Raw genomic sequence first — 20344 nt, forward strand, 5'->3', positions numbered from 1 at the left:
ATCAGTGATCAATCAGTGATGATCAGATATCAATCAGTTATGATCAGAGATCAATCAGAGATGATCAGAGATCAATCAGTGATGATCAGAGATCAATCTGTTATGATCAGTGATCAATCAGTGATGATCAGATATCAATCAGTTATGATCAGAGATCAATCAGTTATGATCAGTGATCAATCAGTGATGATCAGATATCAATCAGTTATGATCAGAGATCAATCTGTTATGATCAGTGATCAATCAGTGATGATCAGATATCAATCAGTTATGATCAGAGATCAATCAGTTATGATCAGAGATCAATCAGTTATGATCAGTGATCAATCAGTGATGATCAGATATCAATCAGTTATGATCAGAGATCAATCAGAGATGATCAGATATCAATCAGTGATGATCAGAGATCAATCAGATATCAATCAGTTATGATCAGAGATCAATCAGTGATGATCAGATATCAATCAGTTATGATCAGAGATCAATCAGAGATGATCAGATATCAATCAGTGATGATCAGAGATCAATCAGATATCAATCAGTTATGATCAGTGATCAATCAGTGATGATCAGATATCAATCAGTGATGATCAGAGATCAATCAGATATCAATCAGTTATGATCAGTGATCAATCAGTGATAATCAGATATCAATCAGTTATGATCAGTGATCAATCAGAGATGATCAGAGATCAATCAGTGATGATCAGAGATCAATCAGATATCAATCAGTTATGATCAGTGATCAATCAGTGATGATCAGATATCAATCAGTGATGATCAGAGATCAATCAGATATCAATCAGTTATGATCAGTGATCAATCAGTGATAATCAGATATCAATCAGTTATGATCAGAGATCAATCAGAGATGATCAGATATCAATCAGTGATAATCAGATATCAATCAGTTATGATCAGTGATCAATCAGTGATGATCAGATATCAATCAGTGATGATCAGAGATCAATCAGATATCAATCAGTTATGATCAGTGATCAATCAGAGATGATCAGATATCAATCAGTGATGATCAGAGATCAATCAGATATCAATCAGTTATGATCAGTGATCAATCAGTGATGATCAGATATCAATCAGTGATGATCAGAGATCAATCAGTGATGATCAGATATCAATCAGTGATGATCAGAGATCAATCAGTGATGATCAGATATCAATCAGTGATGATCAGAGATCAATCAGTGATGATCAGATATCAATCAGTGATGATCAGATATCAATCAGTTATGATCAGAGATCAATCAGAGATGATCAGAGATCAATCAGTTATGATCAGTGATCAATCAGTGATGATCAGATATCAATCAGTGATGATCAGATATCAATCAGTTATGATCAGTGATCAATCAGAGATGATCAGAGATCAATCAGATATCAATCTGTTATGATCAGAGATCAATCAGTTATGATCAGAGATCAATATGTTATGATCAGATATCAATCAGTGATGATCAGATATCAATCAGTTATGATCAGATATCAATCTGTTATGATCAGTGATCAATCAGTGATGATCAGATATCAATCAGTTATGATCAGATATCAATCAGTTATGATCAGTGATCAATAAGTTATGATCAGAGATCAATCAGTGATGATCAGATATCAATCAGTTATGATCAGATATCAATCAGTGATGATCAGATATCAATCAGTTATGATCAGTGATCAATCAGAGATGATCAGAGATCAATCAGATATCAATCTGTTATGATCAGAGATCAATCAGTTATGATCAGAGATCAATCTGTTATGATCAGAGATCAATCAGTTATGATCAGATATCAATCAGTGATGATCAGAGATCAATCAGTTATGATCAGTGATCAATCAGTGATGATCAGATATCAATCAGTGATGATCAGATATCAATCAGTTATGATCAGTGATCAATCAGAGATGATCAGAGATCAATCAGATATCAATCTGTTATGATCAGAGATCAATCAGTTATGATCAGAGATCAATCTGTTATGATCAGATATCAATCAGTGATGATCAGATATCAATCAGTTATGATCAGATATCAATCTGTTATGATCAGTGATCAATCAGTGATGATCAGATATCAATCAGTTATGATCAGATATCAATCAGTTATGATCAGTGATCAATAAGTTATGATCAGAGATCAATCAGAGATGATCAGGGATCAATCAGATATCAATCAGTTATGATTAGTGATCAATCAGTGATGATCAGATATCAATCAGTTATGATCAGTGATCAATAAGTTATGATCAGAGATCAATCAGTTATGATCAGATATCAATCAGTGATGATCAGAGATCAATCAGTTATGATCAGAGATCAATCAGTTATGATCAGTGATCAATCAGTGATGATCAGATATCAATCTGTTATGATCAGATATCAATCAGTTATGATCAGAGATCAATCAGTTATGATCAGAGATCAATCAGTTATGATCAGAGATCAATCAGTTATGATCAGTGATCAATCAGTGATAATCAGATATCAATCAGTTATGATCAGAGATCAATCAGTGATGATCAGTGAGCAATCAGAGATGATCAGGGATCAATCAGATATCAATCAGTTATGATCAGTGATCAATCAGTTATGATCAGTGATCAATCAGTTATGATCAGTGATCAATCAGTTATGATCAGTGATCAATCAGTGATGATCAGATATCAATCAGTGATGATCAGATATCAATCAGTTATGATCAGAGATCAATCAGTTATGATCAGAGATCAATCAGTTATGATCAGAGATCAATCAGTTATGATCAGTGATCAATCAGTTATGATCAGATATCAATCAGAGATGATCAGTGATCAATCAGTTATGATCAGTGATCAATCAATGATGATCAGATATCAATCAGTTATGATCAGTGATCAATCAGTTATGATCAGATATCAATCAGTTATGATCAGAGATCAATCAGTTATGATCAGAAATCAATCAGAGATGATCAGATATCAATCAGATATCAATCAGTTATGATCAGAAATCAATCAGAGATGATCAGTGATCAATCAGTTATGATCAGTGATCAATCAGTTATGATCAGTGATCAATCAGTTATGATCAGATATCAATCAGTTATGATCAGAGATCAATCAGATATCAATCAGTTATGATCAGAAATCAATCAGAGATGATCAGTGATCAATCAGTTATGATCAGTGATCAATCAGTTATGATCAGTGATCAATCAGTGATGATCAGATATCAATCAGTTATGATCAGAGATCAATCAGTTATGATCAGAGATCAATCAGTTATGATCAGTGATCAATCAGTTATGATCAGATATCAATCAGAGATGATCAGTGATCAATCAGTTATGATCAGTGATCAATCAATGATGATCAGATATCAATCAGTTATGATCAGTGATCAATAAGTGATGATCAGAGATCAATCAGTTATGATCAGATATCAATCAGTGATGATCAGAGATCAATCAGTTATGATCAGAGATCAATAAGTTATGATCAGTGATCAATCAGTGATGATCAGATATCAATCAGTTATGATCAGAGATCAATCAGTGATGATCAGTGAGCAATCAGAGATGATCAGGGATCAATCAGATATCAATCAGTTATGATCAGTGATCAATCAGTTATGATCAGAGATCAATCAGTTATGATCAGTGATCAATCAGTTATGATCAGATATCAATCAGTTATGATCAGTGATCAATCAGTTATGATCAGAGATCAATCAGTTATGATCAGTGATCAATCAGTTATGATCAGAGATCAATCAGTGATGATCAGATATAAATCAGTTATGATCAGATATCAATCAGTTATGATCAGAGATCAATCAGTTATGATCAGAAATCAATCAGTTATGATCAGATATCAATCAGTTATGATCAGTGATCAATCAGTGATGATCAGATATCAATCAGTTATGATCAGATATCAATCAGTGATGATCAGATATCAATCAGTGATGATCAGATATCAATCAGTTATGATCAGATATCAATCAGTTATGATCAGAGATCAATCAGTGATGATCAGATATCAATCAGTGATAATCAGATATCAATCAGTTATGATCAGATATCAATCAGTTATGATCAGAGATCAATCAGTTATGATCAGAGATCAATCAGAGATGATCAGTGATCAATCAGTTATGATCAGTGATCAATCAATGATGATCAGATATCAATCAGTTATGATCAGTGATCAATCAGTTATGATCAGTGATCAATCAGTTATGATCAGAAATCAATCAGTTATGATCAGAGATCAATCAGTTATGATCAGTGATCAATCAGTTATGATCAGAGATGATCAGAGATCAATCAGTGATGATCAGAGATCAATCAGTTATGATCAGTGATCAATCAGTTATGATCAGAGATCAATCAGTTATGATCAGAGATGTTCAGAGATCAATCAGAGATGATCAGAGATCAATCAGTGATGATCAGAGATCAATCAGTTATGATCAGAGATGATCAGAGATCAATCAGTGATGATCAGAGATCAATCAGTTATGATCAGAGATCAATCAGTTATGATCAGAGATCAATCAGTGATGATCAGAGATCAATCAGTTATGATCAGAGATCAATCAGTGATGATCAGAGATCAATCAGTGATGATCAGAGATCAATCAGTTATGATCAGAGATGATCAGAGATCAATCAGTTATGATCAGTGATCAATCAGTTATGATCAGAGATGATCAGAGATCAATCAGAGATGATCAGAGATCAATCAGTTATGATCAGTGATCAATCAGTTATGATCAGAGATGATCAGAGATCAATCAGAGATGATCAGAGACCAATTAGTGATGATAAGAGATCGATCAGTTATGATCAGAGATCAATCAGAGATGATCAGTGATCAATCAGTTATGATCAGAGATCAATCAGTTATGATCAGAGATCAATCAGTGATAATCAGAGATCAATCAGTTATGATCAGAGATCAATCAGTGATAATCAGAGATCAATCAGTTATGATCAGATATCAATCAGTGATGATCAGAGATCAATCAGTTATGATCAGAGATCAATCAGTTATGATCAGAGATCAATCAGTTATGATCAGTGATCAATCAGTGATAATCAGAGATCAATCAGTTATGATCAGTGATCAATCAGTTATGATCAGAAATCAATCAGTTATGATCAGAAATCAATCAGTTATGATCAGAGATCAATCAGTGATAATCAGAGATCAATCAGAGATGATCAGAGATCAATCAGTTATGATCAGATATCAATCAGAGATGATCAGATATCAATCAGTTATGATCAGAGATCAATCAGTTATGATCAGATATCAATCAGTTATGATCAGATATCAATCAGTTATGATCAGATATCAATCAGTTATGATCAGATATCAATCTGTTATGATCAGTGATCAATCAGTGATGATCAGATATCAATCAGTTATGATCAGAGATCAATCAGTGATGATCAGATATCAATCAGTTATGATCAGATATCAATCAGTTATGATCAGTGATCAATAAGTTATGATCAGAGATCAATCAGAGATGATCAGGGATCAATCAGATATCAATCAGTTATGATTAGTGATCAATCAGTGATGATCAGATATCAATCAGTTATGATCAGTGATCAATAAGTTATGATCAGAGATCAATCAGTTATGATCAGATATCAATCAGTGATGATCAGAGATCAATCAGTTATGATCAGAGATCAATCAGTTATGATCAGTGATCAATCAGTGATGATCAGATATCAATCTGTTATGATCAGATATCCATCAGTTATGATCAGAGATCAATCAGTTATGATCAGAGATCAATCAGTTATGATCAGAGATCAATCAGTTATGATCAGTGATCAATCAGTGATAATCAGATATCAATCAGTTATGATCAGAGATCAATCAGTGATGATCAGTGAGCAATCAGAGATGATCAGTGATCAATCAGTTATGATCAGTGATCAATCAGTTATGATCAGTGATCAATCAGTTATGATCAGTGATCAATCAGTTATGATCAGTGATCAATCAGTGATGATCAGATATCAATCAGTGATGATCAGATATCAATCAGTTATGATCAGAGATCAATCAGTTATGATCAGAGATCAATCAGTTATGATCAGAGATCAATCAGTTATGATCAGTGATCAATCAGTTATGATCAGATATCAATCAGAGATGATCAGTGATCAATCAGTTATGATCAGTGATCAATCAATGATGATCAGATATCAATCAGTTATGATCAGTGATCAATCAGTTATGATCAGTGATCAATCAGTTATGATCAGTGATCAATCAGTGATGATCAGATATCAATCAGTGATGATCAGATATCAATCAGTTATGATCAGAGATCAATCAGTTATGATCAGAGATCAATCAGTTATGATCAGAGATCAATCAGTTATGATCAGTGATCAATCAGTTATGATCAGATATCAATCAGAGATGATCAGTGATCAATCAGTTATGATCAGTGATCAATCAATGATGATCAGATATCAATCAGTTATGATCAGTGATCAATCAGTTATGATCAGATATCAATCAGTTATGATCAGAGATCAATCAGTTATGATCAGAAATCAATCAGAGATGATCAGATATCAATCAGATATCAATCAGTTATGATCAGAAATCAATCAGAGATGATCAGTGATCAATCAGTTATGATCAGTGATCAATCAGTTATGATCAGATATCAATCAGTTATGATCAGAGATCAATCAGATATCAATCAGTTATGATCAGAAATCAATCAGAGATGATCAGTGATCAATCAGTTATGATCAGTGATCAATCAGTTATGATCAGTGATCAATCAGTGATGATCAGATATCAATCAGTTATGATCAGAGATCAATCAGTTATGATCAGAGATCAATCAGTTATGATCAGTGATCAATCAGTTATGATCAGATATCAATCAGAGATGATCAGTGATCAATCAGTTATGATCAGTGATCAATCAATGATGATCAGATATCAATCAGTGATGATCAGAGATCAATCAGTTATGATCAGATATCAATCAGTGATGATCAGAGATCAATCAGTTATGATCAGAGATCAATAAGTTATGATCAGTGATCAATCAGTGATGATCAGATATCAATCAGTTATGATCAGAGATCAATCAGTGATGATCAGTGAGCAATCAGAGATGATCAGGGATCAATCAGATATCAATCAGTTATGATCAGTGATCAATCAGTTATGATCAGAGATCAATCAGTTATGATCAGTGATCAATCAGTTATGATCAGATATCAATCAGTTATGATCAGTGATCAATCAGTTATGATCAGAGATCAATCAGTTATGATCAGTGATCAATCAGTTATGATCAGAGATCAATCAGTGATGATCAGATATAAATCAGTTATGATCAGATATCAATCAGTTATGATCAGAGATCAATCAGTTATGATCAGAAATCAATCAGTTATGATCAGATATCAATCAGTTATGATCAGTGATCAATCAGTGATGATCAGATATCAATCAGTGATGATCAGAGATCAATCAGTTATGATCAGATATCAATCAGTTATGATCAGATATCAATCAGTGATGATCAGATATCAATCAGTGATGATCAGATATCAATCAGTTATGATCAGATATCAATCAGTTATGATCAGAGATCAATCAGTGATGATCAGATATCAATCAGTGATAATCAGATATCAATCAGTTATGATCAGATATCAATCAGTTATGATCAGAGATCAATCAGTTATGATCAGAGATCAATCAGAGATGATCAGTGATCAATCAGTTATGATCAGTGATCAATCAATGATGATCAGATATCAATCAGTTATGATCAGTGATCAATCAGTTATGATCAGTGATCAATCAGTTATGATCAGAAATCAATCAGTTATGATCAGAGATCAATCAGTTATGATCAGTGATCAATCAGTTATTATCAGAGATGATCAGAGATCAATCAGTGATGATCAGAGATCAATCAGTTATGATCAGTGATCAATCAGTTATGATCAGAGATCAATCAGTTATGATCAGAGATCAATCAGTTATGATCAGAGATCAATCAGTTATGATCAGTGATAAATCAGTTATGATCAGAGATGTTCAGAGATCAATCAGAGATGATCAGAGATCAATCAGTGATGATCAGAGATCAATCAGTTATGATCAGAGATGATCAGAGATCAATCAGTGATGATCAGAGATCAATCAGTTATGATCAGAGATCAATCAGTTATGATCAGAGATCAATCAGTGATGATCAGAGATCAATCAGTTATGATCAGAGATCAATCAGTGATGATCAGAGATCAATCAGTGATGATCAGAGATCAATCAGTTATGATCAGAGATGATCAGAGATCAATCAGTTATGATCAGTGATCAATCAGTTATGATCAGAGATGATCAGAGATCAATCAGAGATGATCAGAGATCAATCAGTTATGATCAGTGATCAATCAGTTATGATCAGAGATGATCAGAGATCAATCAGAGATGATCAGAGACCAATTAGTGATGATAAGAGATCGATCAGTTATGATCAGAGATCAATCAGAGATGATCAGTGATCAATCAGTTATGATCAGAGATCAATCAGTTATGATCAGAGATCAATCAGTGATAATCAGAGATCAATCAGTTATGATCAGAGATCAATCAGTGATAATCAGAGATCAATCAGTTATGATCAGATATCAATCAGTGATGATCAGAGATCAATCAGTTATGATCAGAGATCAATCAGTTATGATCAGAGATCAATCAGTTATGATCAGAAATCAATCAGTTATGATCAGAGATCAATCAGTGATAATCAGAGATCAATCAGAGATGATCAGAGATCAATCAGTTATGATCAGATATCAATCAGAGATGATCAGATATCAATCAGTTATGATCAGAGATCAATCAGTTATGATCAGATATCAATCAGTTATGATCAGATATCAATCAGTTATGATAAGAAATCAATCAGTTATGATCAGTCATCAATCAGTTATGATCAGAGATCAATCAGTTATGATCAGAGATCAGTCAGAGATGATCAATCAGAGATCAATCAGTGATGAATAAGTGATCAATCAGAAAATATCAGAGATGATCGGAGATAAATCAGTTGTGATCAGAGATTAATCAGTGATGATCAGAGATGATCAGAGATCAATCAGTGATGATCAGTGATCAATCAGAGATGATCAATCAGAGATGATCAGAGATCAATCAGTGATGATCAGAGATGATCAGTTATGATCAGAGATCAATCAGAGATGATCAGATATCAATCAGGTATGATCAGAGATCAATCAGTTATGATCAGAGATCAATCAGTTATGATCAGAGATCGATCAGTTATGATCAGAGATCAATCAGAGATGATCAGATATCAATCAGGTATGATCAGAGATCAATCAGTTATGATCAGAGATGATCAGTTATGATCAGAGATCAATCAGAGATGATCAGTTATGATCAGAGATCAATCAGAGATGATCAGTGATCAATCAGTTATGATCAGATATCAATCAGTGATGATCAGAGATCAATCAGTGATGATCAGTGATCAATCAGTGATGATCAGATATCAATCAGTTATGATCAGAGATCAATCAGAGATGATCAGTGATCAATCAGTTATGATCAGAGATCAATCAGTTATGATCAGTGATCAATCAGTTATGATCAGAGATCAATCAGAGATGATCAGTGATCAATCAGTTATGATCAGAGATCAATCAGTTATGATAAGAAATCAATCAGTTATGATCAGAGATCAATCAGTGATGATCAGATATCAATCAGTTATGATCAGTGATCAATCAGTTATGATCAGAGATCAATCAGTTATGATCAGAGATCAATCAGAGATGATCAGATATCAATCAGTTATGATCAGAGATCAATCAGAGATGATCAGAGACCAATCAGTGATAATCAGAGATCAATCAGTTATGATCAGAGATCAATCAGTGATGATCAGATATCAATCAGTTATGATCAGAGATCAATCAGTTATGATCAGAGATCAATCAGAGATGATCAGATATCAATCAGTTATGATCAGAGATCAATCAGAGATGATCAGAGACCAATCAGTGATAATCAGAGATCAATCAGTTATGATCAGAGATCAATCAGAGATGATCAGTCAGAGATGATCAATCAGATCTCAATCAGTGATGAATAAGTGATCAATCAGAGAAGATCAGAGATGATCAGGGATCAATCAGTTATGATCAGACATCAATAAGTGATCAATCAGAAAATATCAGAGATGATCGGAGATAAATCAGTTATGATCAGTTATCAATCAGAGATGATCAATCAGAGATCAATCAGTTATGATCAGTGATTAATCAGTGATGATCAGAGATGATCAGAGATCAATCAGTGATGATCAGTGATCAATCAGAGATGATCAATCAGAGATGATCAATCAGAGATGATCAGAGATCAATCTGTGATGATCAGTGATCAATCAGAGATGATCAAACAGAGATGATCAGAGATGATCAGTTATGTTCAGAGATCAATCAGAGATGATCAATCAGACATGATCAATCAGAGATGATCAGAGATCAATCAGTGATGATCAGTGATCAATCAGAGATGATCAATCAGAGATGATCAATCAGAGATGATCAGAGATCAATCAGTGATGATCAGTGATCAATCAGAGATGATCAGAGATGATCAGAGATGATCAGAGATGATCAGATATCAATCAGTTATGATCAGAGATCAATCAGTTATGATCAGAGATCAATCAGTGATAATCAGAGATCAATCAGTTATGATCAGAGATCAATCAGTGATAATCAGAGATCAATCAGTTATGATCAGATATCAATCAGTGATGATCAGAGATCAATCAGTTATGATCAGAGATCAATCAGTTATGATCAGAGATCAATCAGTTATGATCAGAAATCAATCAGTTATGATCAGATATCAATCAGAGATGATCAGATATCAATCAGTTATGATCAGAGATCAATAAGTTATGATCAGATATCAATCAGTTATGATCAGATATCAATCAGTGATGATCAGAGATCAATCAGTTATGATCAGAGATCAATCAGTTATGATCAGATATCAATCAGTTATGATCAGATATCAATCAGTGATGATCAGATATCAATCAGTTATGATCAGATATCAATCAGTTATGATAAGAAATCAATCAGTTATGATCAGTCATCAATCAGTTATGATCAGAGATCAATCAGTTATGATCAGAGATCAGTCAGAGATGATCAATCAGAGATCAATCAGTGATGAATAAGTGATCAATCAGAAAATATCAGAGATGATCGGAGATAAATCAGTTGTGATCAGTGATTAATCAGAGATGATCAGAGATCAATCAGTGATGATCAGAGATGATCAGTTATGATCAGAGATCAATCAGAGATGATCAGATATCAATCAGGTATGATCAGAGATCAATCAGTTATGATCAGAGATCAATCAGAGATGATCAGAGATCAATCAGTGATGATCAGAGATGATCAGTTATGATCAGAGATCAATCAGAGATGATCAGATATCAATCAGGTATGATCAGAGATCAATCAGTTATGATCAGAGATCAATCAGTTATGATCAGAGATCGATCAGTTATGATCAGAGATCAATCAGAGATGATCAGATATCAATCAGGTATGATCAGAGATCAATCAGTTATGATCAGAGATGATCAGTTATGATCAGAGATCAATCAGAGATGATCAGTTATGATCAGAGATCAATCAGAGATGATCAGTTATGATCAGAGATCAATCAGAGATGATCAGTGATCAATCAGTTATGATCAGATATCAATCAGTGATGATCAGAGATCAATCAGTGATGATCAGTGATCAATCAGTGATGATCAGATATCAATCAGTTATGATCAGAGATCAATCAGAGATGATCAGTGATCAATCAGTTATGATCAGAGATCAATCAGTTATGATCAGTGATCAATCAGTTATGATCAGAGATCAATCAGTTATGATCAGTGATCAATCAGTTATGATCAGAGATCAATCAGAGATGATCAGTAATCAATCAGTTATGATCAGAGATCAATCAGTTATGATAAGAAATCAATCAGTTATGATCAGAGATCAATCAGTGATGATCAGATATCAATCAGTTATGATCAGTGATCAATCAGTTATGATCAGAGATCAATCAGTGATGATCAGATATCAATCAGTGATGATCAGATATCAATCAGTTATGATCAGTGATCAATCAGTTATGATCAGAGATCAATCAGTTATGATCAGAGATCAATCAGAGATGATCAGATATCAATCAGTTATGATCAGAGATCAATCAGAGATGATCAGAGACCAATCAGTGATAATCAGAGATCAATCAGTTATGATCAGAGATCAATCAGTGATGATCAGATATCAATCAGTTATGATCAGAGATCAATCAGTTATGATCAGAGATCAATCAGAGATGATCAGATATCAATCAGTTATGATCAGAGATCAATCAGAGATGATCAGAGACCAATCAGTGATAATCAGAGATCAATCAGTTATGATCAGAGATCAATCAGAGATGATCAGTCAGAGATGATCAATCAGATCTCAATCAGTGATGAATAAGTGATCAATCAGAGAAGATCAGAGATGATCAGGGATCAATCAGTGATGATCAGACATCAATAAGTGATCAATCAGAAAATATCAGAGATGATCGGAGATAAATCAGTTATGATCAGTTATCAATCAGAGATGATCAATCAGAGATCAATCAGTTATGATCAGTGATTAATCAGTGATGATCAGAGATGATCAGAGATCAATCAGTGATGATCAGTGATCAATCAGAGATGATCAATCAGAGATGATCAATCAGAGATGATCAGAGATCAATCAGTTATGATCAGTGATCAATCAGTTATGATCAGTGATCAATCAGTTATGATCAGAAATCAATCAGTTATGATCAGAGATCAATCAGTTATGATCAGTGATCAATCAGTTATTATCAGAGATGATCAGAGATCAATCAGTGATGATCAGAGATCAATCAGTTATGATCAGTGATCAATCAGTTATGATCAGAGATCAATCAGTTATGATCAGAGATCAATCAGTTATGATCAGAGATCAATCAGTTATGATCAGTGATAAATCAGTTATGATCAGAGATGTTCAGAGATCAATCAGAGATGATCAGAGATCAATCAGTGATGATCAGAGATCAATCAGTTATGATCAGAGATGATCAGAGATCAATCAGTGATGATCAGAGATCAATCAGTTATGATCAGAGATCAATCAGTTATGATCAGAGATCAATCAGTGATGATCAGAGATCAATCAGTTATGATCAGAGATCAATCAGTGATGATCAGAGATCAATCAGTGATGATCAGAGATCAATCAGTTATGATCAGAGATGATCAGAGATCAATCAGTTATGATCAGTGATCAATCAGTTATGATCAGAGATGATCAGAGATCAATCAGAGATGATCAGAGATCAATCAGTTATGATCAGTGATCAATCAGTTATGATCAGAGATGATCAGAGATCAATCAGAGATGATCAGAGACCAATTAGTGATGATAAGAGATCGATCAGTTATGATCAGAGATCAATCAGAGATGATCAGTGATCAATCAGTTATGATCAGAGATCAATCAGTTATGATCAGAGATCAATCAGTGATAATCAGAGATCAATCAGTTATGATCAGAGATCAATCAGTGATAATCAGAGATCAATCAGTTATGATCAGATATCAATCAGTGATGATCAGAGATCAATCAGTTATGATCAGAGATCAATCAGTTATGATCAGAGATCAATCAGTTATGATCAGAAATCAATCAGTTATGATCAGAGATCAATCAGTGATAATCAGAGATCAATCAGAGATGATCAGAGATCAATCAGTTATGATCAGATATCAATCAGAGATGATCAGATATCAATCAGTTATGATCAGAGATCAATCAGTTATGATCAGATATCAATCAGTTATGATCAGATATCAATCAGTTATGATAAGAAATCAATCAGTTATGATCAGTCATCAATCAGTTATGATCAGAGATCAATCAGTTATGATCAGAGATCAGTCAGAGATGATCAATCAGAGATCAATCAGTGATGAATAAGTGATCAATCAGAAAATATCAGAGATGATCGGAGATAAATCAGTTGTGATCAGAGATTAATCAGTGATGATCAGAGATGATCAGAGATCAATCAGTGATGATCAGTGATCAATCAGAGATGATCAATCAGAGATGATCAGAGATCAATCAGTGATGATCAGAGATGATCAGTTATGATCAGAGATCAATCAGAGATGATCAGATATCAATCAGGTATGATCAGAGATCAATCAGTTATGATCAGAGATCAATCAGTTATGATCAGAGATCGATCAGTTATGATCAGAGATCAATCAGAGATGATCAGATATCAATCAGGTATGATCAGAGATCAATCAGTTATGATCAGAGATGATCAGTTATGATCAGAGATCAATCAGAGATGATCAGTTATGATCAGAGATCAATCAGAGATGATCAGTGATCAATCAGTTATGATCAGATATCAATCAGTGATGATCAGAGATCAATCAGTGATGATCAGTGATCAATCAGTGATGATCAGATATCAATCAGTTATGATCAGAGATCAATCAGAGATGATCAGTGATCAATCAGTTATGATCAGAGATCAATCAGTTATGATCAGTGATCAATCAGTTATGATCAGAGATCAATCAGAGATGATCAGTGATCAATCAGTTATGATCAGAGATCAATCAGTTATGATAAGAAATCAATCAGTTATGATCAGAGATCAATCAGTGATGATCAGATATCAATCAGTTATGATCAGTGATCAATCAGTTATGATCAGAGATCAATCAGTTATGATCAGAGATCAATCAGAGATGATCAGATATCAATCAGTTATGATCAGAGATCAATCAGAGATGATCAGAGACCAATCAGTGATAATCAGAGATCAATCAGTTATGATCAGAGATCAATCAGTGATGATCAGATATCAATCAGTTATGATCAGAGATCAATCAGTTATGATCAGAGATCAATCAGAGATGATCAGATATCAATCAGTTATGATCAGAGATCAATCAGAGATGATCAGAGACCAATCAGTGATAATCAGAGATCAATCAGTTATGATCAGAGATCAATCAGAGATGATCAGTCAGAGATGATCAATCAGATCTCAATCAGTGATGAATAAGTGATCAATCAGAGAAGATCAGAGATGATCAGGGATCAATCAGTTATGATCAGACATCAATAAGTGATCAATCAGAAAATATCAGAGATGATCGGAGATAAATCAGTTATGATCAGTTATCAATCAGAGATGATCAATCAGAGATCAATCAGTTATGATCAGTGATTAATCAGTGATGATCAGAGATGATCAGAGATCAATCAGTGATGATCAGTGATCAATCAGAGATGATCAATCAGAGATGATCAATCAGAGATGATCAGAGATCAATCTGTGATGATCAGTGATCAATCAGAGATGATCAAACAGAGATGATCAGAGATGATCAGTTATGTTCAGAGATCAATCAGAGATGATCAATCAGACATGATCAATCAGAGATGATCAGAGATCAATCAGTGATGATCAGTGATCAATCAGAGATGATCAATCAGAGATGATCAATCAGAGATGATCAGAGATCAATCAGTGATGATCAGTGATCAATCAGAGATGATCAGAGATGATCAGAGATGATCAGAGATGATCAGATATCAATCAGTTATGATCAGAGATCAATCAGTTATGATCAGAGATCAATCAGTGATAATCAGAGATCAATCAGTTATGATCAGAGATCAATCAGTGATAATCAGAGATCAATCAGTTATGATCAGATATCAATCAGTGATGATCAGAGATCAATCAGTTATGATCAGAGATCAATCAGTTATGATCAGAGATCAATCAGTTATGATCAGAAATCAATCAGTTATGATCAGATATCAATCAGAGATGATCAGATATCAATCAGTTATGATCAGAGATCAATAAGTTATGATCAGATATCAATCAGTTATGATCAGATATCAATCAGTGATGATCAGAGATCAATCAGTTATGATCAGAGATCAATCAGTTATGATCAGATATCAATCAGTTATGATCAGATATCAATCAGTGATGATCAGATATCAATCAGTTATGATCAGATATCAATCAGTTATGATAAGAAATCAATCAGTTATGATCAGTCATCAATCAGTTATGATCAGAGATCAATCAGTTATGATCAGAGATCAGTCAGAGATGATCAATCAGAGATCAATCAGTGATGAATAAGTGATCAATCAGAAAATATCAGAGATGATCGGAGATAAATCAGTTGTGATCAGTGATTAATCAGAGATGATCAGAGATCAATCAGTGATGATCAGAGATGATCAGTTATGATCAGAGATCAATCAGAGATGATCAGATATCAATCAGGTATGATCAGAGATCAATCAGTTATGATCAGAGATCAATCAGAGATGATCAGAGATCAATCAGTGATGATCAGAGATGATCAGTTATGATCAGAGATCAATCAGAGATGATCAGATATCAATCAGGTATGATCAGAGATCAATCAGTTATGATCAGAGATCAATCAGTTATGATCAGAGATCGATCAGTTATGATCAGAGATCAATCAGAGATGATCAGATATCAATCAGGTATGATCAGAGATCAATCAGTTATGATCAGAGATGATCAGTTATGATCAGAGATCAATCAGAGATGATCAGTTATGATCAGAGATCAATCAGAGATGATCAGTTATGATCAGAGATCAATCAGAGATGATCAGTGATCAATCAGTTATGATCAGATATCAATCAGTGATGATCAGAGATCAATCAGTGATGATCAGTGATCAATCAGTGATGATCAGATATCAATCAGTTATGATCAGAGATCAATCAGAGATGATCAGTGATCAATCAGTTATGATCAGAGATCAATCAGTTATGATCAGTGATCAATCAGTTATGATCAGAGATCAATCAGTTATGATCAGTGATCAATCAGTTATGATCAGAGATCAATCAGAGATGATCAGTAATCAATCAGTTATGATCAGAGATCAATCAGTTATGATAAGAAATCAATCAGTTATGATCAGAGATCAATCAGTGATGATCAGATATCAATCAGTTATGATCAGTGATCAATCAGTTATGATCAGAGATCAATCAGTGATGATCAGATATCAATCAGTGATGATCAGATATCAATCAGTTATGATCAGTGATCAATCAGTTATGATCAGAGATCAATCAGTTATGATCAGAGATCAATCAGAGATGATCAGATATCAATCAGTTATGATCAGAGATCAATCAGAGATGATCAGAGACCAATCAGTGATAATCAGAGATCAATCAGTTATGATCAGAGATCAATCAGTGATGATCAGATATCAATCAGTTATGATCAGAGATCAATCAGTTATGATCAGAGATCAATCAGAGATGATCAGATATCAATCAGTTATGATCAGAGATCAATCAGAGATGATCAGAGACCAATCAGTGATAATCAGAGATCAATCAGTTATGATCAGAGATCAATCAGAGATGATCAGTCAGAGATGATCAATCAGATCTCAATCAGTGATGAATAAGTGATCAATCAGAGAAGATCAGAGATGATCAGGGATCAATCAGTGATGATCAGACATCAATAAGTGATCAATCAGAAAATATCAGAGATGATCGGAGATAAATCAGTTATGATCAGTTATCAATCAGAGATGATCAATCAGAGATCAATCAGTTATGATCAGTGATTAATCAGTGATGATCAGAGATGATCAGAGATCAATCAGTGATGATCAGTGATCAATCAGAGATGATCAATCAGAGATGATCAATCAGAGATGATCAGAGATCAATCTGTGATGATCAGTGATCAATCAGAGATGATCAAACAGAGATGATCAGAGATGATCAGTTATGTTCAGAGATCAATCAGAGATGATCAATCAGAGATGATCAATCAGAGATGATCAGAGATCAATCAGTGATGATCAGTGATCAATCAGAGATGATCAATCAGAGATGATCAATCAGAGATGATCAGAGATCAATCAGTGATGATCAGTGATCAATCAGAGATGATCAGAGATGATCAGAGATGATCAGATATCAATCAGTTATGATCAGAGATCAATCAGTTATGATCAGAGATCAATCAGTGATAATCAGAGATCAATCAGTTATGATCAGAGATCAATCAGTGATAATCAGAGATCAATCAGTTATGATCAGATATCAATCAGTGATGATCAGAGATCAATCAGTTATGATCAGAGATCAATCAGTTATGATCAGAGATCAATCAGTTATGATCAGAAATCAATCAGTTATGATCAGAGATCAATCAGTGATAATCAGAGATCAATCAGAGATGATCAGAGATCAATCAGTTATGATCAGATATCAATCAGAGATGATCAGATATCAATCAGTTATGATCAGAGATCAATCAGTTATGATCAGATATCAATCAGTTATGATCAGATATCAATCAGTTATGATCAGATATCAATCAGTGATGATCAGAGATCAATCAGTTATGATCAGAGATCAATCAGTTATGATCAGAGATCAATCAGTTATGATCAGAAATCAATCAGTTATGATCAGAGATCAATCAGTGATAATCAGAGATCAATCAGAGATGATCAGAGATCAATCAGTTATGATCAGATATCAATCAGAGATGATCAGATATCAATCAGTTATGATCAGAGATCAATCAGTTATGATCAGATATCAATCAGTTATGATCAGATATCAATCAGTTATGATAAGAAATCAATCAGTTATGATCAGTCATCAATCAGTTATGATCAGAGATCAATCAGTTATGATCAGAGATCAGTCAGAGATGATCAATCAGAGATCAATCAGTGATGAATAAGTGATCAATCAGAAAATATCAGAGATGATCGGAGATAAATCAGTTGTGATCAGAGATCAATCAGTGATGATCAGTGATCAATCAGAGATGATCAATCAGAGATGATCAGAGATCAATCAGTGATGATCAGAGATGATCAGTTATGATCAGAGATCAATCAGAGATGATCAGATATCAATCAGGTATGATCAGAGATCAATCAGTTATGATCAGAGATCAATCAGTTATGATCAGAGATCGATCAGTTATGATCAGAGATCAATCAGAGATGATCAGATATCAATCAGGTATGATCAGAGATCAATCAGTTATGATCAGAGATGATCAGTTATGATCAGAGATCAATCAGAGATGATCAGTTATGATCAGAGATTAATCAGAGATGATCAGTTATGATCAGAGATCAATCAGAGATGATCAGTGATCAATCAGTTATGATCAGATATCAATCAGTGATGATCAGAGATCAATCAGTGATGATCAGTGATCAATCAGTGATGATCAGAGATCAATCAGTTATGATCAGAGATCAATCAGAGATGATCAGTGATCAATCAGTTATGATCAGAGATCAATCAGTTATGATCAGTGATCAATCAGTTATGATCAGAGATCAATCAGTTATGATCAGTGATCAATCAGTTATGATCAGAGATCAATCAGAGATGATCAGTGATCAATCAGTTATGATCAGAGATCAATCAGTTATGATCAGTGATCAATCAGTTATGATCAGAGATCAATCAGTTATGATCAGTGATCAATCAGTTATGATCAGATATCAATCAGTTATGATCAGAGATCAATCAGTTACGATAAGAAATCAATCAGTTATGATCAGAGATCAATCAGTGATGATCAGATATCAATCAGTTATGATCAGTGATCAATCAGTTATGATCAGAGATCAATCAGTGATGATCAGATATCAATCAGTGATGATCAGATATCAATCAGTTATGATCAGTGATCAATCAGTTATGATCAGAGATCAATCAGTTATGATCAGAGATCAATCAGAGATGATCAGAGACCAATCAGTGATAATCAGAGATCAATCAGTTATGATCAGAGATCAATCAGTGATGATCAGATATCAATCAGTTATGATCAGAGATCAATCAGTTATGATCAGAGATCAATCAGAGATGATCAGATATCAATCAGTTATGATCAGAGATCAATCAGTTATGATAAGAAATCAATCAGTTATGATCAGAGATCAATCAGTGATGATCAGATATCAATCAGTTATGATCAGTTATCAATCAGTTATGATCAGAGATCAATCAGTGATGATCAGATATCAATCAGTGATGATCAGATATCAATCAGTTATGATCAGTGATCAATCAGTTATGATCAGA

Source organism: Odontesthes bonariensis, chromosome 19 (assembly GCF_027942865.1).
Source record: "Odontesthes bonariensis isolate fOdoBon6 chromosome 19, fOdoBon6.hap1, whole genome shotgun sequence".
In the NCBI taxonomy this organism is placed as follows: domain Eukaryota; kingdom Metazoa; phylum Chordata; class Actinopteri; order Atheriniformes; family Atherinopsidae; genus Odontesthes; species Odontesthes bonariensis.